General features: G+C 32.6%; 1 long non-coding RNA gene across 4 annotated transcripts in view; it reads right to left on the bottom strand.

Moving 5' to 3' along the window:
- Positions 1–26,666, bottom strand: part of LOC142320858 (uncharacterized) — a 308,648-nt gene that overhangs the window by 196,732 nt on the left and 85,250 nt on the right. For all 4 annotated transcript variants that reach the window (XR_012755495.1, XR_012755493.1, XR_012755494.1 and 1 more), the window contains one exon: positions 7,268–7,377. This is a non-coding gene — a long non-coding RNA (uncharacterized LOC142320858). The remainder of the gene's footprint in view (positions 1–7,267; positions 7,378–26,666) is intronic.

Raw genomic sequence — 26,666 nt, 5'->3', positions numbered from 1 at the left:
TTACGACTAGTCAACTTGTTTTATTCAGTTTGAACAGCTGTTTAATAATACATCATCTCCTTCTTTTTCCTGTTTAGCCTCCGCTAACTACCGTTTAAATAATACTTCAGAGGATGAATGAGGATGATATGTAATGAGTGTGAATGAAGTGTAGTCTTGTACATTCCCATTTCGATCATACCTGAGATATGTGGTTAATTGAAACCCAACCACCAAAGAACACCGGTATCCACGATCTAGTATTCAAGTCCGTGTAAAAATAGCTGGCTTTACTAGGACTTGAACGCTGTAACTCTCGACTTCCAAATCAGCTGATTTGGGAAGACGCGTTCACCACTAGACCAACCCGGTGGATCAATAATACATCCCCTGTTTTTAATCATTTATATAATGAGTAAAAAATATGGTTTATCGGATATTGATGTTTTTATTTGAAAGCCGCCATTTTGTTTCTATAAATCTTAGAAGGTTGAAATTTTCACAGAACATTTTTAGAATCTTCGTTAGGATTGTAAATTTCAATAGAATCGGTGAGGGAATGGGCGAATGATACTAAATCAAAAGCGTATACCTATTCCTGAGACTTCTCTGTACAATATCGTAAACATTTCTTATAACAGATGATGTATATTGTAATTAAACAATATTATAAAAACCATATATCTATAAAAATTAAATTTGAAAATTAATTTCCTCTCTTAACGTGAAACGTCTTTAAAATCACACCGAAACGCACTGGCACCAGAACAGAAATTTGTGGCATAACGAAAAGGTCTATATCGTCCAGTCGTAATAACTCCCTAACTATTAGTTTCAGAGACGTAAGTAAGGTGTCATTTTATAACTTACATAGTCAGCTCACCGATATACTACTTTGAGTTTGCGTCACTGGTGAGCGGGTTGGCCAAAACTGGCGCTCTCGCTCGTTTCCATTCAGTGTAATTCATGAATTAGACGTGATAGCGCAGTGATTCGTGTTTTTGTGTTTAGAGTTTATCGAGATAGATCGATTTATGTAATAATAAGTGTATTTTGGAGAATATTTATGTGCAAAAAATTAAAGTAAACGCGTAAAATAATATAACAATTCAATATGTAAGACTCAGCCCGCGCAAAAGCCAACCGGAAATATAAGTTAAGCATTTCGTTGGAAAGGGGAGGTTATGGGCCACACACAGGTATCCCTATATCCGGTGCCGAGCGAGCGGGACTGTTTCGGGAGCGTCACAAAACTGGGACGGCGCGCTCAGTGAACAACGCCGATGGCGCGAGCACCTCTACCGCTGCTTATTATACCTTATGTCTATTATTTCTCACATCACAGACCGATGTTATAAGGTTACTTACTTGTTACTACGTTACGTACTTTATATTATAAAATAATTTTTTTTTTAGAATGTCTAGCTATAAAGGAATTGATAAAATATTGGAGGCACTGGCTCATGGCAGATCATTCAAAGTTTTTTCTGACCATAAGCCATTACATAAAATGAATATTGAAGCTAGTACCGATGAGGAATTAAGTGATTTAACTTATTATTTATCACAGTTTGATTTTTAACTAATATACCGTCCGGGTAAAGTTAATTTAGAACCAGACTGCCTAAGTAGAAATCCAGTATTAGAATCCCATGAAACTGGAGATGACAATTTGAAAATTGTAAATTTAATAAAATTAGAAGATAGTCTAGAGGATCAAAAAAGAAACAAAGATTTGAAAGATAACGGGAATAGACTGATCTTAAAAGATAATCTGTACTATAAAAAAGGTATGAAGGAAAGACAAAATTATATTACCGGAAGACTTTTGTAAAAGGTTCGTAGAAAACAGGTACCAAAGTTTTTACCACATAGGAATAAAAATGATGCAAAACAAAATAGGACCACATTACTCAGCAAAAAAATATAACGAGGAATACAAGGAAAATTTGTAGAAACTGCAAGATCTGTATATAAAAAAAAAAACCAAGAGGGCAAGATAGAATTGGTCTATGTCGTATCTGGCTTCTGCAGGAAGGCTTTTTGAAGTAGTTTCCATTGACACTATCGGTAGTTTTGGTGGTTCACGATCCACGAAGAAATACTTAAATCTTCTAGTAGATCATTTCACGAGGTTTGCTTATATTTTAACATCGAAAACACAAAACTTCAACGGTTTTATTAAGATAACACAAAATGAATTGAGAGGCAATAATATTGGCATAATTTTAATAGATTGATCCCAGAATTAAATTCCAAAGATTTCAAAAGCTTCTTAGATGAAAAGGAAATAATTTTATTTACAGAGGTAAACGCTCCATTTTCCAAAAGCCTAAATGAAAAACTTAATCAGACCTTGGTAAATAAAATTCGATGCGCAATAAATGAAAGAGGAAAAAATCTACGTGAACAAGAATAACACATGATTGTGTAGAGAATTACAATGAAACTGAACACACAGTAACTATAATTTCAGTCCGAAACTTTGTTAGATAACACATATACTATGTGCCTATACTATGTACTTCAATATTACCAAATAAGTTAAAGCAAAGGAAGGGAGACGAACATTTAAAAAAGATAAGAAAATTGCTCTAGAAAATAGCATTAAATTTCATAACTACAATCAAAATCTATTTGATAGAAACAGAAAAAAAACTACGAGTTCCACCCCGGAGACCTAGTATATATTGAAAATGGAAATCGCCTGAACTGAAAAAAACTACAGAGTGATTTTTTAGTCCTGTTACCCAATTGTTAATGTCTGGTAATTTTTTTCTAAGAAAGGGAAATTTTGTTTTGAGACACGAAGTTGGTAGCGCTACTCAACCGGTATAGATACGGCAGTGTGAGTTGATTCTCCTTGAGATGTGTAAACTTTTGTGCCGTTTCCGGTCGTGTTACCAACAGAATGTCATTTACCATAGAACGAGTTTTCATTCTTGAACAATATTTTGCTACGAGATCGTACGCGAGTATAAAAGAATCATTTCAAATTAAATTTGTTGGCGTTCCTCCGCCAGAAAAATGTCAATTTCTAGGCTAGCAAACCGATTTTAAGAGACAGTTAGTGTTTGCGACAGTAAACGTAGTAGTCGACCGACTCGCTTGACAGATGACGTTTTAGAGAATGTGAAAACAAGATTGCTCAATTCTCCACAATAGTTTACGAAAACTTTCCACGCAAGTCGGTTTGTCATATTCGAGTGCTCAGAAAGGCGGTAAAAAATTGAAATTGTATCCGTATCGCTTAAGTTTAGTCCAAGAACATCAGCCTCCAGTTTTAAACAAGCGATTGCAATATTGCTGTTGGTTTAGATCTCTCGTAAACGATAACGGAATCGAATTTTTAATCCGGTTTAAATACAGTGTTCTTTAGTGATGAGGCTTGGATCCATCTCGATGGTTATGAGAACAGTCAAAATTGTCGAATTTGGGCGGTTGAAAATCCTAACGCTTTAGAAGACAAATCATTGCATCCTGAAAAAATTGGTGTGTGGTATGCGATATCTCGTCATCGTATACTCGGACCCGTATTCTTCGAACAGACAGTAAATGGTGAAGTATACAGGAACATTGTGCACCAATTTGTGTCCCTCCTGGAACCACAAGAACGAAAATTGCTGGTTTTAGCAAGACGGCGCTACATGCCACACGTTTCGAGAAACCGTTAATTTTCTGCAAGAGTTCTTTGTTGATCGAATAATAAGCAAGGGGTTCTAGCCAGCAAGGTCCCCAGACCTCACATCTCGTGACTACTTTGTGTGGGGCTATATTAAGTCCGAGGCCTTCAAAAACAATATAAATTTTGTAGCAAAATTTTCACCCTGGGCGGGGGGACAGATGTAAGGAAAGTATATTACTTTCTTAATACGATTGAATTTACCGCACAAGTTTGATGGGTTGGTAAGTTAGGCACCAGATGGTGCAGGAGATAAAAAGAATAAAAAATTAATAAACATGTCGCGTGATAAGAGTAATTGAATTAGACTAGCAAAAAATCGTTTGTAAAAGAAGGAAACAACATAGTGAATAATAAACTTTGAATGTTGTTTTTACAGGTAAGCTTTATAATTAATGTAATTAGCGATTGTAAATAAATAAAATTTACCTTGGTTTACAGAAAAACACTTCAGTTTAATTATTTATGTTTAACCCCAAGAACAGAATTAAAAAATATAAAACCAATGTTATATATATATATATAATTATACAAGGAACTGAACGTTCCTAATTATTGAACATAATTAAATAGACAAATGGCAACAACGGAAAAACTATTTTAATGTAATAAAGTGAAACTAACCTGACGTTCAAGTCGGCACTCCTGACATAGAAAACATCAGCTGTTCAAAAAGAATTTCATTTTATAATTTCTTTTGGTTATTTCAAAATTTCAGTTCCGTTTGAAAGGTGTACCGTAGAAGTACATGGTGCGTGATAAGATTTTCCAGCTGAAATTCACTGGCAAATGTTAAAACAATATTATAAAAAGTATAATAACCGAACAAATTTTAAATGGATCTAACATTTTAAATGGAACAGTAAACGCATCACCGATTTTCAATATAGCGGAAGATCGGCGGAAGTTTCCACTAATCGGTGGAAGTTTGCTTTACAAAATGTTGTTAATGATCTTTTCACAAGGACAGACGCATAAAGATTTGGTAATTACTGAAATTTTTAATTTTAATATCGGATCTATTTCATTCATTATCCATGAAAAACTGAATTACCGTTAAACTTATTAGAGATTGGTTCCGAAAAGGTCTACACGAAGCTACATTTATACGGAGCTTATTGACAGTTTTTTTGTTTTTTTTTGGTGTAGGAGGGTGAAACCTGGATTCATCAGCTTGGGCGGATTCAAACTTCAAATTATGAAATGGAAACATCCGCGTTCACCCGACCAAATAAAATTATTTATTCTAATATATATATATATATATATATATAATTATTTTTTAACCTTCAGGTTAGCCGGCAAAGTAATACTAACAATGTTTTGGAACAATTAAATCCTAATTTATTGTGATTATTTGGAAGATAAACTTACAATTAATAGCGAGTACTGTTATGAAATGCTAAAAAATAAAAAGAAATTCGTAATAAGGAAGAAACATTCTGTTTCTCTCTCTAAAGGGGTAATTTTTTTTGTACGATAACCATCCGTTCTTACACCGGTTAAAAGAAATGGAAATACAGGCTGTCCCATAATGATGGCGACATTTTAAATACAAATATTCGGAGTTGCAGTAATAAGTTTTAGTGCAAACTGTGGTGAATACAAACGGGACATACAGGTGCACACCACATTAATGTTTGAAAATCAAGTCCTTCAAGTGGCCACCATTACAATGAGAACATTCTTGGTTCTGGCTTTAAGCTGGAGATTGGTGCAGTGGAACCGTTCAACTGCAATGGCTGCAATTTCCCTTCTGGTTTCTTCCTTTAGAGCATTCATTGTTCGTGGTTTGTTGGCATATATTCTCTCCTCTTCAGGTAACCCCAAAGGAAGTATTCTGCCGGGGTGATAGATCTGGTGATCTTTTCATTTTCTCATCGGAAGTGGGAAAATTTTCCTAACTAAACGCCCAGCACCCCGTACATAATGGGTGTATGGGATTTACCGCCTACTGTGGAAGATAGCTAAGAGAAGGTACTGGAGGGGAAGGAAGAAGGAAAACTAGAAACCGGGTTCAAATTGGACCACAGGGATGACGAGGAATCCCCGATTTAAATTCATACCCAAATCCAATAACGATTTGGGCTAAGTACTGCTCGATTCCTTTCACTATTCTCCTACTATAGACTACACTGCCGAGTATCGTAACTGCAAATATAAACTATAGAAATAAATAATTCAAATAAATGAAAGTCCTCTCCTTATCTAATATAACGTGTAGGAACAATAGTATCCCATCTCTCAATAGATAAATTAAGTTAAATTAACTCTACTATACTTAACCTGTACAATGTCATATTTTTCTAGATAAACTTCCAGAAAAATACAGAAAAAATAAAACACTCTACGCACACGCACTCTAACACGAAACGACAGAGTTGACACTTGGAGAGTTGCCGTAGGCTGTCATGCTGTGATAGGTAGTGCCATCCTGTCGCATCCACATTTCTGACAGACCACGATATTCTGTTTCAGGAATGAGAAACATATTAAACATTTGGTTGTAGAGTTCAGTATTAACAGTAACGGTAGAACCGTGTCTGGCCTCGAAAAAGTACGGACCGATGACACATGCATGAATTACGGCACACCAAACGATAATTTTGACACTATGAAAAGTTTACATTGCGAGGGTTTTCTCAACCCCCGAAACCTTCTTACTTTCTTTTTCCTGTTTAGCCTCCGGCAATTACCTTTCAGATAATACTTCAGAGGATGAATGAAGATGATATATATGAGTATAAATGAAGAGTAGTCTTGTACAATCTCAGTTCGACCATTCTTGAGACGTGTGGTTAATTGAAAACCCAACCACCAAAGAACACCGGTATCCACGATCTAGTATTCAAATCCTTGTAAAAATAACTGACTTTTTACTAGGACTTGAACGCTGGAACTTTCGACTTCCAAATCAGCTGATTTGTGAAGACGCGTTCACCACTTGACCAACCCGATGGGTTAACCCCGAAACCTTCTTTCTTTCTTTTTCTGTTTAGCCTCCGGTAACTACCGTTTAGATAATACTTCAGAGGATGAATGAGGATGATATGTATGAGCGTAAATGAAGTGTAGTCGTGTACATTCTCAGTTCGACCATTCCTGAGATGTGTGGTTAATTGAAAACCCAACCACCAAAGAACACCGGTATCCACGATCTAGTATGGGTTAACGCCGAAACCTACAGTTTTGCTTATTAACGTAAACAGATAAGTGAAAATTGGCTTCATCTGATGAGATAAGTGCTCAAGAAATGTTTCGTCCTCGCTGCACTTATCCAAGAGCGTATCGCACAACGTTTTTCGACTAAGCCTACCTAGCGAGAGCTACTGCTGTGCTACCTGTATCTTATACGTGTACAGGTGTAGGTCTTGTTTCATAATCCTGTGGACTCTGCTACGGGGAAAACCACTTCCTGTGACAATCGACTGGTAGACTTGTTTGGACTTTGTTGCATGGAGTTTGCAACACGTTGAATTGTGTCATGGGAACGAGACTGTAGAGGCAATCAACGTTTTTTTGTTGGCATCCCCTGTTTTTCGAAAGTTCCTCACTGCATGGAGGATAATTTTCCGGGATAGTGAATTGTGTTCATTGAAGTGTTACCTGAATTTCCTTTGTGCTGAAAGGATCGGGTCTTGAGAAGCAAAGTACGCCTCTAAAACGTACGCAATTTCCCTTGGGGTCCACAACATCATCAAGGACTAGACAGACATCTGCAACAAATAATGACAAAAAACTCAATGAATTTCAAGAATAGTAACATACAAATATACAGAGTATTTTTAAAACGGTGAGCTGGCTATACTTTTTCGGATTCTACTTGAAAAACTAATCAAAAAATATCCTTAGGAAAAATGGCAATTTCTCCTTCGTTCTCCCTCTGTTCGCCATGTTATTATTTTTATATAAAAATTTTTATCTCAAGTTCGGATAGAGGAATCACATTAATATTTTGTAACCGTCTTTGTAATAAAGTTTTAAAATTAGGAAAAAATCAGTGCTTAATCTTCGTAAATTACAAAATAGCGGTCATTTTTATTTTTCAATCGGTTATATTTCGATAAATACAAGTTTTATCAAAATGTATATTCCCTTATTAATATTAAAGCAATTAATATTTAATCGAATTGAACGTAAAGTGGAGGACATGAAATCAGACACAAAATTACAACATTAATTTTCTGCTGTAACACGGCTACTTGTTAACCGATTTTAAAAAATAAAATTGAATTTTGTTCAAAAGAAAAGGCTTAATATTTTAGCAATAACATACATTTTGATAAAACTTATATTTATCGAAATATAACCAATTGAAATATAAAAATGATCGCCATTTTGTAATTTGCGAAGGTATTTAAGTAATGATTTTTTTGCTAATTTTAAAATTTTATTACAAAGACGCGTAAAATATGATTCCTCTATTCGAACTTGAGATATAAATTTTTATATAAAATATAGAAGACCAATTTGGTTTCAGGAAAAGTATAGGGACAAGGGAAGCAATTTTAGGCCTCAGATTAATAGTAGAAGGAAGATTAAAGAAAAACAAACCAACATATTTGGCGTTTATAGACCTAGAAAAGGCATTCGATAACGTAATCTGGAATAAAATGTTCAGCATTTAAAAAAAAATTAGGGTTCAAATACAGAGATAGAAGAACAATTGCTAACATGTACAGGAACCAAACAGCAACAGTAACAATTGAAGAACATAAGAAAGAAGCCGTAATAAGAAAGGAAGTCCGACAAGGATGTTCCCTATCTCCGTTACTTTTTAATCTTTACATGGATCTAGCGGTTAATGACGTTAAAGAACAATTTAGATTCGGAGTAACAGTACAAGGTGAAAAGATAAAGATGCTACGATTTGCTGATGATATAGGTAATTCTAGCCGACAGTAAAGAGGATTTAGAAGAAACAATGAACGGCATAGATGAAGTCCTACGCAAGAACTATCGCATGAAAATAAACAAGAACAAAACAAAAGTAATGAAATGTAGCAGAAATAACAAAGATGGACCACTGAATGTGAAAATAGGAGGAGAAAAGATTATGGAGATAGAAGAATTTTGTTATTTGGGAAGCAGAATTACTAAAGATGGACGAAGCAGGAGCGATATAAAATGCCGAATAGCACAAGCGAAACGAGCCTTCAGTAAGAAATATAATTTGTTTACATCAAAAATGAATTTAAATGTCAGGAAAAGATTTTTGAAAGTGTATGTTTGGAGTGTCGCTTTATATGGAAGTGAAACTTGGACGATCGGAGTATCTAAGAAGAAGAAAAGATTAGAAGCTTTTGAAATGTGGTGCTATAGGAAAACGTTAAAAATCAGATGGGTGGATAAAGTGACAAATGAAGGGGTATTGCGGCAATTAGATGAAGAAAGAAGCATTTGGAAAAATATAGTTAAAAGAAGAGACAGACTTATAGGCCACATACTAAGGCATCCTGGAATAGTCGCTTTAATATTGGAAGGACAGGTAGAAGGGAAAAATTGTGTAGGCAGGCCACGTTTGGAATATGTAAAACAAATTGTTAGGGATGTAGGATGAAGAGGGTATACTGAAATGAAACGACTAACACTAGATAGGGAATCTTGGAGAGCTGCATCAAACCAGTCAAGTGACTGAAGACAAAAAAAAAATATATATATATAAAATAACAAATTGGCAGACAGGGAGAGAACGAAGGCGAAATTGCCAATTTTCCTAAGAATATTTTTGGTTTAGTTTTACAAGTAGAATTCGAAAACGTATAGCCAGTCCACCATTTTAGAAACACCTGTATAAGATTACTCATGTCCATCCAAATTACAAATAAAATATGTTCTACCATTATGGGACTTCTGTATAATCAAAAGTCGGGTCGGAAACTATTGCTGGATCTATTTTACAGCCCCCATCCAAATTCTTTTTGTTCAAAGAGTTTTTAAATGAAACATGTTCGGCAACAATGAGCGCTACAAGAAAGGGTCAGATACCGAAGTAAACAATGGTTTACTACTGGAATATGAAGACTCATAGAAAGATGGAACAAGTACCTAAACGGTAAAAGTTTCGTTAGTTAAATTATCATTGAATAAACAATAATGTGTTCATTCATTTGTCTCTATTAAATGACCTTCATGTAAGTGTGTAATTGTTTATTGATTTACTCATAAGTAGAGACCGGATTATATGCAACATAAAAAGTTTGAAATATGCATGAAAAATGCTTAAAATATGCATGAAAAATGTCAAAATACGCAACTTTAAAAAATAAAATAAATAGTAATATTTGTTTTTTTTTTTATTTATTTCAAAATTACCAATTAGTAAATAGTTGAATAACATATCGATAATTAACAATTATTTAACATTTTCTTACTTTTGTAAACATAAACAATCAGAGGTACTGTTCCGCGGCTGCTAAGTGCGCTCTAAAAGCCTTGTAGCTAATCGGTTTGGCCGGCTACCACGTAAGATTTCATTTATTAACAAGGTACTCTACCGAAAAATATTGTAAATACAGCGAAAATAAGCATCATCGATAGATTTTAAGGAAAAAGTTATTATTTAAAACCACTGTTTTGCATTACTTCTACAAAATGTTAATGTGACATTTTTTTTTTAAATTTAAAACAAAATATTCTTTTAATAAAAATTATCATTTCAGAGAAAAAAATAAATATATTTCCATATTTAATCGCAAATAAATACTTTACTTTGACAAATTTATTATGAAAAACAGATTTATTCATAAGTTCACGCGCTCACGTGCACGTAAGCACTAAAACTTAAAAAGTCATTAAACACAATAATTTTCATTAATAAACACTTATACTAAATGTCACTATAAATATAATAGATAAAAACAAACTGACAATCGTTAGGTCAAATATAATTAAACATTTTACAAACATATATTCATTATTATTGAAGTTACGTCTATTAACATGTTTCTTTTATTTTTATAAATGCTATAAAGATATTATTTGAAATTAAATTTATTACTTTTATCAATATATTTCAGCTAATTTATTATAAACAAAATAGTATTATACATAATTATTATCTTTGTTTAAATATAAATTTATCTCTGATTAATGTCTGCAAATTATACATACGTTTTTTTCCCCATGAGTTTGAATCTCAATAATTTTCATAATGATAAAAATGCTAACAAAAAAGTTGTTATATTTTCCTGGCATTGGTTATTTATATTTATTATTGGTTATATGTGTTTTATTAAAAATAATGATACGTGAAAAAAGTTTAAAAAATTCAATAAATTATGTTTTTTTACGGTTTTCTGCTCCCCGCCCCCAACATAACGACAGATTTTTTTTTTATAAATCTACATTTACTAAGTTAAATGGAAGAAACTAAAAAAAAAAATCAACTGAAAAATGTACAACCGATAAAAATTTACGTAGGGTTTAATTTTTGGTGATGGGGTGAATTATGATGAAATATTGTTGTTATACTATTATTAAATTTCAAATTAAGTAAAAAAAGTCTTAAAAAATTTATATTTTTAAACTTTGATCGTTTTCTTCACCCTATCCACAAAGTATTTTTTGCGGCTCCTTGGACTACCACTGTGCTTAGGAGGCACTTAGTCAGGATTTTTTTCGGGGTTGGCTAAGGGGGATGATGATGATAACATAGCAATAATAATAATAATAATAAAAACAATGAATATAAATTTTTATTGAAAGGGTTTTTTATACTTTATTGCGTTTAAAAAATCCGAAATATATGGTTAAATTTAATACATTATTTACTACGCAAATAAGAATCAATATAATATTTTTAATATATAATATATAATTTAATATATAATTATATATTATATTATATTATAAGTTAATATATAATTTTTTCATAATCCACATTTATTCTTCACACTCACATATTTACACTCCAATAAATGTTATGCATTAATAGAAAACTAGTCGTTGATTTTTCTTTCGCGCCATAATATCTAAAACTTCATCCGGATTAATAATAATATCTCTATCCACTGACAAAGAAACTTTTATTTTCCCACTTAGCCTCCGGTAATTACCGTTCAGATAATACTTCAGAGGAATGATATGTATGAGTGAAAATGAAGTGTAGTCTTGTACAATCTCAGTTCCACCATTCCTGAGATGTGTGTAGTTAATTGAAACCCAACCTCCAAAAAACACCGGTATCCACGATCTAGTATTCAAATCCGTGGCAATAAATAACTGACTTTACTAGGACTTGACCGCTGGAACTCTCAACTTGCAAACCAGCTGATTTGGGAAGACGCGTTCACCACTAGACCAACCGAGTGGGTTACTGACAGAGAAACTAACGAACTTAATCTTCCATCCCCCGACTTGTTATACGCAATCGTTCTGACTATTTGATTGATGAAGATGATAAGTTGTGGAGAACGATTGTTCATTAGTACATGTTGTTATTGGAAGAGTCGCTAAAACTTGCAAGTAATTATGTATATTCGGCAAATATTCTTTATTGCAGCGATCAAATACTTCAGTTACTTCTAGATTACATTTTAAATTTAATGACTTCATCTCTTCGCACCAAATAAAATACTCTGCTTGGAGGACCGATTCAGAACATTTATTATCATAATGCATCGCTAAGATTTTTAGTTCATCCATTCTTTTAAGAGTAGCTGAACCTGGCAAAAGAATTTGAAAACATTCTTGGAACGCCATCTAGCTGCCTACGCATGCGTTTGGAATAAGATAAGCAAGTGTTGCATTTCTGGCTTACGGGAAAAATTCCCAATAATCAATTATTTTTATTAGTAGTGCATCAGAGTGAGCGTGGCGCTCACGCGTCGAGTAACGGCATTATTCTTGCATGGTCGAGTAACTTTTGCGGGTTAAGGTATATAGGAGGGGATTAATGACTAGGGAGATGATTATGTACAGATTTATCTCAGAATAAACTGCAGGGAATTTATCTCAGGAAAAAATTATGATCACTAATTTTGAAAATAAATTCCGAGACAAATATCCGTTTTGAAAAAATATGGTTGAACATGTGAAGTGTTCAATATAAATATTAAATAAATAATTAAATATACTTGACGGGATGTATTATATATGTCTTATATATATATATATATATATAAATCTCGTGGCACGATGTATGTTCGGGATAAACACCGAGACTACTGAACCGATTTTGATAAAATTTCGTAAAATAATTTCGTAACTATCTGTAATTTGGACAACTTCAAATATAGGATAGTTTTTATCTCAATTATTGACTTCAATATTTGTTATTGCAAATTAAATGTTTATTATACGACAATAGTGTGTTTTTAAATAACCTTGGAAAAGAACATATTCAACATAAATGGTATTTAATCGTTAAAAACCATCGAAAAGAATTTATTTAACTATAAAGTTAGATATTTAATTTTTAATTAACCTTGAAAATTCGACGTCTAGCGTGGGGTATAAAAACTAAGATTTTCTTAGTAATAGTGTCATCGGAAGAAGAAGATGAAGAAGAAGGAAGACCCTCTACTCGTCCCAACATCACGGACAAGAGTCCGGAACAGAGCCCAGCAGAGATGCGTCCTGAAAGGCAGCCATAACATAAGTGGATGAAGAGCTTCTACACAACCCTTCCTTTAAAACTTACATATAAATTAACATAAATCAGCAATTGCGACTCCTCCGGAAAAGGAGGCGCATTGCTCCCTCCATATAGCTAGTGCTCCGTTGTGGCGTATTCCTGCTAGCCTATGAAGCGTTAGCACCGAAAGGACTTCAGTGGACGGTCTGAAGGGGAATTACGTCGGGAGGACAGGTTGCATAAGCCTAGCCTTCCGCGGTCGGCCCATAAAAATGGGTTCGATAACGCTGGTTTAACAACGGATTGGAATGCAATTAAATCCGTCCTTAAAAATACTAAATATTAAATAAGACAAAACGTGAAAAATTAGACCGTCACTTAAAATAAACCTTTTAAAAACACGCCCGATTTAGAATCATCTAGCAGCAAGGGACTCTGTCCAGGTTCTGCGATCCGAAGGGAGAATCTATAAACTCCCGCCAACTTTGCATTCCATTCCATTCCATAATCGTGTAATTTCCCAGCACAATTATCCTTGTCGCAAGATTAATTTGAAAGATAAAAGGAGAAAGGGAAAGGGTTAAAAAGGAAGGAGGAAAGGGAAATAACGGAAAGAGAAATGACGGAAGGAAAGAAAGATAAAAAGTAGAAAATCATGGGAAGGGAAGAATAGAAATTGGGGAAACAGGAAGGAAATATAGTATAAATGAAAATGGAAAAACGGGAAGGGTAAAATGGAAAAAAGAAAAAAGTAAAAACGGGAAAAGGAAATGGAAAGGAGAAAAAGGGAAAAGGAAGAAAGAGTAAGGAGGAAAGGGAAACAGAAATGAAGGAAGTAAAGGGAAACGAGTAGAAAAAGGAGAAAACTGTAAAGAGAAGAGTGAAAATGGTGGAAAGAGAAAAAGAATATGGTAAAAATTAAAATGGGAAAAAGGAAAGAAAGGGAAAATGGAAAATATAAAAAAAAAACGTGGAAAAGGAAAACGGGAAAAGATAAAAAAAGGGAAAAGGAGAAAATACGAAAACGGGAAAGGAAGGAACAAAAGGGAAATAAGAAAAGGAGGAGAAAGTAGTGGAAAGAAAAGAGGGGAAAATGGGCAAAGAGAAAGGGAATATGGTAAAAATAAAAATGGGAAAAGGAAAGAAAGGGAAAAAGTAAAACAGAGGAAAGGAAAGAAAGGGGAAAAGTAAAACAGGGGAAAGGAAATACGAGAAAAGGAAATGGAAAAGGGAAATGATAAAAAATAAAAAGGTGAAAAAGGAAGAGGGAAAGGGAAATAAGGAAAAGTGAAATGACGAAAGGAATAAGAAAGGGGGATAAAAAGGAGAAAACTGTGGAAAGGGAAGAGAGGAATGGGGGAAAGAGAAATGGAACGTGGTAAAAATGGAAATGGGAAAAGGAAAGCAAGTAAAAAATTGAAAAAAGAAAAAAAGAAAAAGGCGAAAATGTGAAACGGTAAAAGGAAATGCAAAGGGAAAAGAAGAGAAAGAGAAAGGGGGAAAGGGAAATCAGGGAAAGACAAATGAGGGAATGAAAGGGAAGGGGGAGAAAATGGTGGATAGTGAAGAGGGATAAAAATTGTAATGGGAAAGGAGGAAAAGAAAAAAGAAACGGGAAATGAGAAAGGGAAAGGGAGAAATGGGAATTGGAAGAAAGGGGAAATAGAAGAAAGGGTAAAAGGAAAGGTTAAATTTTGTTAATTCCGTTATGTTCATTTTGGTAATGTTTTATGGAACTTTCAATTGTGTTCATAATCTATATATATATATATATATATATACTCAAATCTAGCATTAGCGAAACATCGCTGGGTTTGCTAGTATATATATATATATATTATATAAATATATGCCTACGTATAACACTTTCAGGCTCAAAAATCTACAAACTACTACATCTGTTTCATTGAAATTTAGATGTGCATGTTAAAATTTGATGTAAATTGCTTGAGCCGTTTTTGACCGATCAGTATCTGCTAATTTTGGTCGGGTCACTTCTGAAGTCTGAATATTTTTGTCGTACGGTGACTACTATAAAAATATTCAGACTTCAAGTGGTGGAAGGTAGGTTTTTTGTTACTCCGCGAGTGTATGTAACATTCCTTGACCGTTCCTTTTTCTAGTTTAGTCGGTGGAAGGAATATAATAGCGGTTTAGTTGTTTTTTTCAGTAGCGATCAGAAGATGGCGGAAAGCAAGGACTGTTTCTTTGCAAATCTATGAAAAATACGCTAGAAAGGCGAAAGAGAAGATAATTAGTAAAAACTAATAACTAATTATGTATTTGTTTCTGTGCAAATAGAAATTTAAATTAAGCACCATTGGACTATAGTGTTTTTAAGCGGACATTTTATTACATTATTATCTAATAATACTAAAAAATATTATATGTATAGACATTTTATTTTTTATTTGGTTAAACACATTGCGGTTAAAAACCGTGTACCATATTCTTGAATGTAATAAAGAGTAGAATTACATTATTATCCTACTTTCAGTTATTCTATTTGATTCACTTTTTCGGTTCTTTTATTTAACAAAATAATTTAACGATGGCCTTGAAAGGCCCAGCAAAAATTTTCTGAAGCAGCACCCTCACTAATTTTAAGTACGAGCCGCCACTGAGGAAAAATGGATCGCATAATGCAGCAGAGAATAATCATTATCTCCCAATGCATTAGATGTACCAGTTGTGGCCAGGCCCAGAATGCGTTCTCAGAAAAGTACGTTGTGGATGCACCAAACAAGTCCTTCATCAAGCGGATGTACGACAAGTTCCATGGGAGAGGAAATGGGGCAGATGCAGCCAAAAGTAGTCGACCGAAAGCGCTAACACCAGAAAAGTTGATCGACGTGCAAGCTGCATATTATTGGTCTCCTGATTTATTCCCTCCTGACTTTTTCTTGTGGAGATACTTAAGGATGCTGCTTACAAAACTCATCCTCACAACATTCCCGAATTGCAGAGCGATATAACGATGTGATGCTGAAATTCTTAAACAGATGTTACAAAATATGTTTAAGAGCATGCAACGTCGTATTCGATTATGTGAATCGCATAATTGAAGCCACTTTCAACAATTATTGTAACTTACTCATTTTCCCGTAAGGTTGCGTCACTTTTTAACACTGTAAATTTGAAAGTTAAATATCTAAATTACATGAGTATACTAATTTCAGGTAGTACAAAATGGTTTTTTGAACTAGGGAAGCAAAAAACAAAAAAAAATTAAATGATTTTAAAAATTGGCCCATTCTAACGACGGGTTCTTAGATATGTTCATATAAATAAAAATTTATTTACAAAAATAAAGGAAAAATAATGCGTTAATTCCATCAACGATACTAATAGTAATTTTATTCCTACATTTAAAATCTTCTATAATTTTTAGATATTTTTCTTTTTATCAGAACAGCCACTTATTATATATGTAAATATGCCATGTCATACATCGATTCCGTAAATACATTTCCGAATCATTTTGATAAGATAAACGCATATATTATGTAACTGATAAGAAACAGTGGTCAAAACAAATAAACAATCACATCCGTTAACTATACTATACGCGTCAGAGATAACAGAAAGTAAAAAGAGACGTAGTCAGAATATCTGTAAAAAAAAGAAACGTAGATAAAGTCTAAACGGGATAAAGTCATGAGGAACAGAGCGTATAAACTGTCTACATTTATAATCTACCTTTTCCTTATGAAATATTCATAAACATGAAAATAAAAACAAAAAATTTCATCACATTTTGTTTTTTATATTAAAAATTTCGTAATTTTATAATATCTTGAAATATATACATCATAGTGAAACGAATAAAAAGGATAGTAATATGTTTAATGTTCTTTTTATAGAATGTTGTTAGGGTTCTATTAAAACAGTACAATTTTATCGATTATATGTAACGAAAGAAGAAATGATTTTTTTTTTTATACTCTTTTGCCCATGTGGATCCTGGTTTTGAACAGACTCGTTTCACCTTATCCGACCCTTATGTTCCTCTACTATATGTGTTTCAAAGAAAAAAATATAAGTAAACGAAATAAAATGTAGTAAATCTATTAATAAATGTACACCTATTTTAATTAAACATTACCAATTAATAGTTACGTTATATTCATAAGTTATTCAGAAAATAAATATGGCAATTATACGAGTATATAAAAATTACTATGAAAATCCACCTTTTGTTTAGTGATTATACATTAATATGCCGTCTATTCTTGGATAACATTTTCTACAACTGTGGAATATTTCTAATGCACGGCTTACACACACTTACACTCACAACTTAATAAAAGATATTTATCATTTTAACTAAATATAATATTTTTTCTCTTATTTAATTCAATGATTCTAATTAAAGCGTTCGCGCAGGTGTGGGGGTACTAGCGGCGACGGTCGGCACTAACTAAACTAATGTAATTTCATAACTTACATAGAAAAAATTTAGCTTGTACCGGTGTAGTCGCGAGGCTTAACGCACCAGGTACCGAATCGACCGTGAATTGAGTTCGAGACAGCCCGACCGAATTACTATTTTACACTTATAGAATTAAATAATATTCATTTATTTAATTCTACCGCTCACCTGTGATGTCACAAAATAGCAGTTGTTTAGAGCCTTTTTTGGGAGGGGGTGCGATTTTTCAACATTTAAAAAAAAATATTGTAATTTTTTAATTGTTAATAAATGTGCTTAAGAAAAATATGACCTTCATTAAGCGAAATCTCGAGGTACTGGGGGAGACATTGCACTACAGTGTCATCCCTTCGATCTTTTAAGTTAAAAATTTAATGGCATCAACGCCCCGTATATAAAAGTAATCTGAACAATTTTGGTCAAAATCAGTCCAGTAGTTCTGGAGATATAAGGTGATTTAGAGGCCGAGACCAAATACATACACGTACATACGAATATTAACATTCGGAAAATTTCCTTCCGGTTTTTTGGGTTCCTTAGGTGTAAAAACATCAAGATCCGGTGAAAACCGCATATGTCCAAATTGGACCGATTACAATAAATTCCCTTCTAAAGCTGTAGATCTGCTATAATGCTAGGCGAGAAAGTAAAAGATTATTAGAAAATAAAATATCATTTTACAAAAATATAAATAAAAAAATGTGTTAATCCGGTGTTTAAATAAATTTTTAAATAATTAAGCCCAAAAAACCCCGTTTAAAAAAACATTTACTTATAATTTAAACCTAGATGGTTATTTTCATTATTAACCAATCATCATCAGTAGATACTACAGAAAAAGTAAAATATCAATGAAATCTAACAAAAGTAAATTAATAAAAAAGAAATAATAATAATAATACGATTAATTGATAACGAAAAAGTATTTACAATAATACTATAAAACAATTACTTTCAGCTAACATTTTAAAATAAGAATATATCTGTTCCTATAAAATAATATGTCCTGACTGACTGATTCATCAACGCCCAGAAAACTACTAATGTAAGTGCACACTAAAAAAGGATTTTTTTTAAAATTCCGAGTTTAAATGGTTAAAATGAAGTCACTATGAAATTTACTATTTCTTTTTTACTTTTTTAATTTCTTGTACGAAATAAAGGTATTGTGATCTCGAAAAATTTCGGTTTTTAAATTTCAACGGAAATATCCGTTTTGACCATCCTTGAATCCATTTTGACTAGTTTCGGCGTGACATATGTATCTCCCATAACTCAAAAAGATTAGCCGTAGGATGTTGAAATTTTGGATTTAGGACTGTTGTAACATCTAGTTCTGCATCTCCCTTTTGATTGCAATCGAATAAACCAAAAGTTTCCAAAAAAGCCGAAAATCTAAAAACATTTGGATTTGGTTTACTGCAATAATAAGCCCTCATTGAGAGCTTTTCAACGTTATATCATAAGTGGTACTTATTTTCATTGATTCCAAAGGCAAAGCCGAAGTTGTATCCATTTTCGCGAGAACCCATGGCTCGCTGGATTATAATCTTACTCCGCTGCTGGCGGGGGTTGGGGGATTTAGGGCGTATCTTTATACGTTTGGATTGGTCCACTCAGATAGCTGCCCTGATTGTGGGGTTGAAGAGACGCCTTTTCATGTATTTTTTCGCTGTTCTAGATTTGTGGTAGAGCGTGAGGAGATCGTGGATGCTATTGGCAGAGAGGAAATATTTGAACCTGAGGACCTCCAGGAAATTATGTTAATCAGTGAGAATCACTGGGCAGCTATTGCCCGATATGCTAAAGCAGTTATGGAGAAATTTAAGTTCTCCAGAAGAAAACCGCAGGTTAAATAGAGAGGCCCTGGAGTCCCGGTGCCACGGGTACAGGGCAGCGGGCGAGTGTCTAGACCGGGCTCCCCGGTCTTCTGGGGGTCGGCTGGATGCAATGAAGCCGCGTTCACTCCACCGGCTGGAATCCCGGGGGCGTCCCGAGGTAAAGCCCTTTTCCGAGCTAAAGCTGATGGCATGTAAGTATGCGTACGGTAAGTATGAGTGATGCGAGAGTTGGTGTGCGTGTGTCTGTGCGTGAGTGGTGTATACGTGTTGGTATGTTTAGTTCAAGTATTTGGTTTGTTTTGTGCGGGGGTTTTTAGTTATGTGCGGATCTGTTTTTGTGTATGTATGTGCCTTGCTCTTTGCTTTGTTGTCTGAATGTGTGTGTGAGCGCTTACTCCCCCTTCTGAAGTAATTCCCAGGAGTTGGGGACGCCGTGGGTAAGGTTTAGTCGGTGGTTCACAGGAATACATAAACTTTTTCTGTAACAGCTTGCGGAACCTGTGAGTCTGACAATGCTTCGGCGCCCGTAAATGGGGTTCCTCCACCTCTTAAAAACAAAAAAACAAAAAAGTTATAGCCAAATAAAATTTTAATTAATGAAATATTTGCATCTTACAAGGAGAAGGTACATCAGTTTAAATCAGACATAATTTCCTTTTTCTTTTAATTTTTTAAAAATTTAAATATATTGATTTATTAATAATTATTAACGTGTGATTATAAAAAAAGTTTTACGATAAATAATAACAATAAAAAAAAAATATGAAAAAAATTAGAAGTTATTAATGAAATTATGAACTTTCATTTAAAAAAAAAATTGTATAAGTAATTTAACATGCGTACAAGGAAGTTATGTGGTATCCACATCAGATTTTTTTCATTTATCGGTAACAAATGAAGATATTAACCTAATTTTATTGGATATTTAATCTTCATGTGAATATCTTAAAGCTAATTGCTATATCTTTTTGAAATTCCGAGTATAAAGGATTAGTAAGGATTTTTTTTTTTAAACCTGCTACTTTTTTAATTTCTCTGTAAAAAAAATCAACTTGATTTTTGGTGTGTATAATTTTTAAATAAATATTAAACACAAATTTTTAAATTTTTCGAAATTCGACCTTGAAAGAAGTGAAGAAAAGTAAAAAAAAAAATTCAGCAATGATTGCAAATTTTCTCCATTTTTGACTATACTAAACAAGATATTCATTCACGAGATTTGTAGTTGCAAATACTCTTACAATTTTCCGATTGTTTGAATATCGATTTTTTAACGGGTGCGACGGTGTACGGCGCGGTGTATCAACCAACACAACCACTATTAATATATGCGCAACGCGACTGGCTGCATCTGCCTCTAGTTACTTAACTAAAACATAAAATAAAAGTAATAAAAAATTAAAATCGAAAAAAATGAGAAACGAAATACGGCCACCTCCTTGTGGTGTTTGTCGGGTAACGCTAAGAACCAGTAAAAATATTTTTTTATGCTATTTTTTTATAAAATAGTTTTTTAAGATTGTTATAAAATATTTTTAAGCTGGAGGCCGACTGTTTTTAGATCACTGAATGGTTTTAACTGTAGTACTGACCAAATTGTTGCTCTAAAGAAATTACAAACACTGATATTTTTTTATAAATTAAGAGGAATTCATTTTTATTTATCATTATTATTCTCATAAACATTAGTTTAATGAACGCAGCGGGATGCACGGGACAGAAACCTCAGGCTGGATGGAAAGGGCGAGCGAAGCAAGCGGTGACCGACTAATTTTTTTTTTTATTCCCTGACCGCGACGGGAAATTCATATATCATATATAGAGGGCTAAGTGGACGAAAAGAATTGTAACGAAAAAAAACGAGAATGCTCTATTTTTTTGGTTTTTTTTGGCTTTCAAATATTTTTCATATATATATGTTTAAAAACCATTTTCGAGGTTTTCTGAATTTCGACTTTTAAGGAGCATGATGACTCAAACAACACAGTTACTGTATGTTCGACGCGACTGGCTGCTTTCCTCCGATTACTTGAACAAAAAATATAAAATAAAAAAACATTGAATGCGATGTGAAACGCAAGCAAGTAACCATATAGGGCGGGCGAAGCCGCGACAGGGATGCTAGGGTTCATATATATATATATATATATATATAAAAGTAAATGTTGTGACTTATTCATAATCTTAACTTATTTATAACTTACAAACTTATTCATTATCAACCAAAATTACATAATCAATCATAATAAATCTATAATAAATAATCAACAATCAATAATCCATAATCAACCAAATTTGTACGGCTTTATTCCGTACTTAACATTTACGGTGTAAGTGCAGAATAAAAAAGGACTGTTTGAAATTCAGAATTTAAAAGGTTAAGATGGAATAACAATGAAATTTACTGTTTTTTGAATTTGTCAATAACAAATGAAGTGTGTGTATTCTTTATGTGAATATCTAAAAACCAATTTATAGATTTTTTGAAATTCATCCTTGAAGGGGTGAGAAAGGACCCTTTCTATACTAAACGATATACTCATTCATATCAATATTCTAATCCATTCGATCTGGGCTTGCAAATATTCTTCAGATAAATATCTAAAACCATTTTTGGGTTTATGAATTTTAATTTTTAAGAGATAAAAAACATATTGTTTTTTAAATTTTTACCGTTTTATGCTACCGCCGTTGAATCAATCATTCTGAGATTTGGTAATATTGTGATGATAATTTACGTTTGTAATTCTGATTATGTATTTCGCGAGCGAAGCCGCGACGGGAAATCTAAAAACCAATTAGGTAGTCCTGTATCGACCAAACTGATGCTCTAAAGAAATTACAATATACTGATATTTTTTATAAATTGAAGAGAATTTAATTTTTATTTATTATTCTTATTCTCACAGGCTTAATGAACACAGGGCTCCAGCGGGGAAGGCAAATCCTCTGGCTGGCTAAACATCCCCTGACCGCGACGGGAAACGCAAGTAACCAAATTGCGCGGGCGAAGCCGTGACGAGAATGCTAGTATATATATATATATATATATATATATATATATATATATATATATCTTATATATCTTTTGTGCGTGTGTATGAAAGTGCTCCTCTTAAACGGCTGGACTGATTTTGATGAAATTTTGTGTGTGTGTTCAAGGGGATTCGAGAATGATTTAGATTCACAATTTGGTCCACTGGAAAATGTTTTTTTTAATTAATTTTTTATTTATAAGTAGTTGTTGATTTTGGAATGTTTTACATTGGATCCGGCAGACTGCACTACCATCGCAGTATCAAATATTCAATAATATTCTATTTTAATTTTAGTTTGTCCCGACAGTTGGTGCTACGATCAAATTGAGAAAAATATTTCGTAATTTTGTGTTACAAAAAATCACGAGAAAACAGTTTTTTTAATAAATAAGAGGTTAATAACTCAGATGGAAATGTAAACAAAGGAAAACCAATCAGATCAATGCATGATGGCCGCTGTCAAACACAACGACCAATCACAAAGAGCCCGTATGGCCGTTGCCAATGTAAACAAAATCACAAGTTATTAAGTAACAAGTAGGCAGCACTGCGATCGCGTTTAGAATTGTGCGCGTATTAAGAAATATTATATTATTATTTATTGAAATAACGTTTTAAAGTGTAATTAAAAAATATACATTGGGCAAATTTGTAAGGTACAGTATTGAAGTGAAAATGTTTTTTAAATTTATTTATGTGTTGTTGATCTTGGGATGGTTAAGGTTCACAATTGGGTCCGGTAGGCAGAGCTCCGATCGCGTTTTATACGTTTTTTTTCTAATTTTTGGTTTATCAGTCAAACCCGGTAGTTGGTGCTGCGATCGGATTCTAGGAATTTCGCATATCAGTTACTTGCGTCGTAGCTTACTGTTGTTCTTACATTAAAATTCGTATTTAGAGAATAGTTTGAATTAAATCCGATAGGTAGTGTTGTTCTGACAATTGGATTTATTTACATTCTGAATTTTATAAAGTTAAAGGTGAAATTTTATAAGGTTCCGTAATGTTTTGTAAGTTTCTTAATGTTCAGTATTAATTGTAATGATTTTGCAGCCACAACACTTTTCGTTAAAAAAATATGTTCCACCTAATACTGTAATTAGAGTGGTGTGAATTAAATCCGATAGGTAGTGCTGTTGTTTTGCCATTTGGATTTATTTACATTCTGACTTTTATAAAGTGAAAGGTTAAATTTTGTTAAATTGCTAATGTTCAGTTTTTTAAGGTTTTATGAAACTTTCAATTGTTGTCATTTAATCTGTACGTATACTCAGATCTAGCAATAGCGAAGCATTGCCGAGTCTGCTAGAACTGCGCGCTTATTGAGAATATTATATTATATTATTATTTATTGAAATAACGTTTTAAAGTTTAATTAAAAAATGTAGATTGTGCAAATTTGTAAGGTGCAGTATTGAAGTGAGTTTTTTACATGATTTTTCATGAATTTTAATGATGTATACACGTGCATTCAATAACAATCAACTTAACCTACAAATTTAAATTGTCAGTTCTCATTTGATTCTATGCAACTTATGAAGTATTGAACGGCTCTTTGAAAATAAAAATTTAAGTCTGTAAAATAAATTGTAACATAAATAAAATTAAAATATAAGTTACTTATAATATAGTTTAAAGTATATTTAAAAAATTGAATTTATAATGTTTTAGCTGATTAATTTTATAAAAAGTTTTCTAAAATTATTTTTAATTTACAATTATCTAAAATTTGGTAAAATAGATGTTAAAATAAAGAATGAGAAAAATGATAAAAATTTCTACTAAAATTTTAACTACGTTACTTTTTTACAGCGCTTTAATTTTTTATTAATTGATTAATTAAGCTGTTACATGGTTATGAAACATCAAAATTATTAAATAAAAAAAAATATAAGTAGGAGGTACTTTTTAGAATGATGTGAAAATTAGTTGTAATGTGGATGAAAATTTATTAATTACACTAATTATTAATTTTACGACGTTTCGATTTTTTAATTCAATTTTCATCGGACATCTCAATATTTAGTGAAAATAAATATTAACCTACTACACATAATTAATCAATAAACCAATTACAATAATACAACAATCACAAACTGATAATATCATACTAATAGTCATTTTAATGAAATTTAGAACACATTCCTGCTAATTTTAAATTAATTTATTTATATTTATGTGTGTGCATTTATTACAGAATAATGCCGCGTCAGGACAACGTCTGTCGGGTCCGCTAGTAAATATATATATAAATTCTCTCGAACTATGTGATCCCAGAAAAAGTGTATGTAAATTAAATCTAAAAATACCTGATCCATTTAAACCTTCTATTCAGACGGGCTATCACGATGTTGAGTATGCTTTTTTTATAGGTTGGGTAGATACAATTTATTTCAAGTTAGATAAAGACATTAGTTTAATTTTAAATCAATCAAACATATATTACCGCTCATAAAATTTTAAGGGTGGGGTTAAAAGTTTAATGACTGTACTTTCACAGTTTTAAACAATTAACAGGCTAGTGGTTATTGGAAAAGTCATTTTTCACACCAAGTCCTGCTTGTAAAGTACACTTTTCAAATCTTCGTTTCTAATAAGCTATTTTCGTAAATAAATGTTCAAGCAGTTTTGGGCTACAGCCGATATATATATATATATATATAACGAACGAAATGCACATTAATTCTTATTTTAAACTTTTCTTTTATTTTTATTCGCCGTACATACTTAAAGTTTTAATTATTGTCTTTACAGATTAATTTATAAATACCCCTTCTTTCGACGAGTGTAGTTTTACTTTTAACGTTTTCAGGATAGATGCCAATTTTCTTTTTGTAAAAGTTTTCAATCGTATGACTGTGATTTTCTTTCTAAAAATTCTGATAATGGATGGGGCTATTTCTTTGATTGGTCTAAGGTTAAATCAATGTCTTTATCGTTCTTGAAATAAGTTTTATCTACCCAACCTATAAAAGAGACGTGGTGGACAATGTCACGACGATAGGCAGTCTGAATTAAAGGTTTAAATATTTTTTAAATTCATTTTTTTTATTTCTATTAGAAAAACAAGAGTTTGTGTGTGTGTGTGTGTGTGTGTGTGTGTGTGTGTGTGTGTGTGTGTGTGTGTGTGTGTGTGTGTGTGTGTGTATGTGGTTTTTTTACTTTTATTTCCTAATTCTTAAAATAAAATTCCGATTAAAATACTTATTTTATAGTATTTCATTAAGAACTGTTTATCTGTCAATAATGCTTATCATTATTATTATTTTTTTTTTTACTTACATTTTATATACATTTTCCGTCTTATCTACGAGAATGATGCTTGATAAACAGTAGAAATGGTCATCTACAATTAGATTTGAAGTTATTTTTTTTAATCAACTTTTGGAACGTAATCTCGTTTCCAATTTAATAAAAATGTATTATTTTAGCTCCGTGGAGCAGTGGTACCGTATTCGCCATTCCTACCGTAGGTTCTGGGTTAGAATCCCAGTCAGTCTAAACAATTTTTCACACCCTTCAATAATTCATCAAGTTATCTACCGTACTGAAAAAGCAACTGTAATGGAGCAATTAGGCTGTTGTTAAGATTAAATAATTACGAGTGAAGAAATATTTAAAGTATTTACCCACGTAGAACATGAAAATAATTTATCCCGGCAGGAAGAAAGGGCATAGTCAACTTTATGGCATCCATAGATCTTAAAAAAAGGGCTTGATAACGTTTCAACCGGAATAAAATGTATGAAACTTTTATAGAATAGAGGGGTCTTACAAGAGTAAGAAGAATTATTTACAACCTCAACGTTGCAACCAAAGTAGTATAAAAAAAACCACATAAGACAACCTACTATAAATAAAGAAACGAGATAAGGATGTAATATACCGCGTGTTTCTATTTGAATTACACATAACTTACAAGAAGATATAACAGGAAGAAATGAAACAATTTAAAAAAAAACATAATCGTAACTGATAAGAACTGTTGATCATAATACTCTATCAGAAACAACGTTAATAAAACATTGAATGTTGAACAGTGTCCTATGAAAAAATGTCGATTTCTTCTTCTATCCGTCATTCTGTGTTTATTAATGAAAATTTTTTATATCAAGAT

Source organism: Lycorma delicatula, chromosome 3 (genome assembly GCF_047948215.1).
Source record: "Lycorma delicatula isolate Av1 chromosome 3, ASM4794821v1, whole genome shotgun sequence".
Taxonomy (NCBI): domain Eukaryota; kingdom Metazoa; phylum Arthropoda; class Insecta; order Hemiptera; family Fulgoridae; genus Lycorma; species Lycorma delicatula.
The sequence above is the reverse complement of the archived record's forward strand: the minus strand, read 5'-3'. Positions and strand labels throughout refer to the sequence as shown.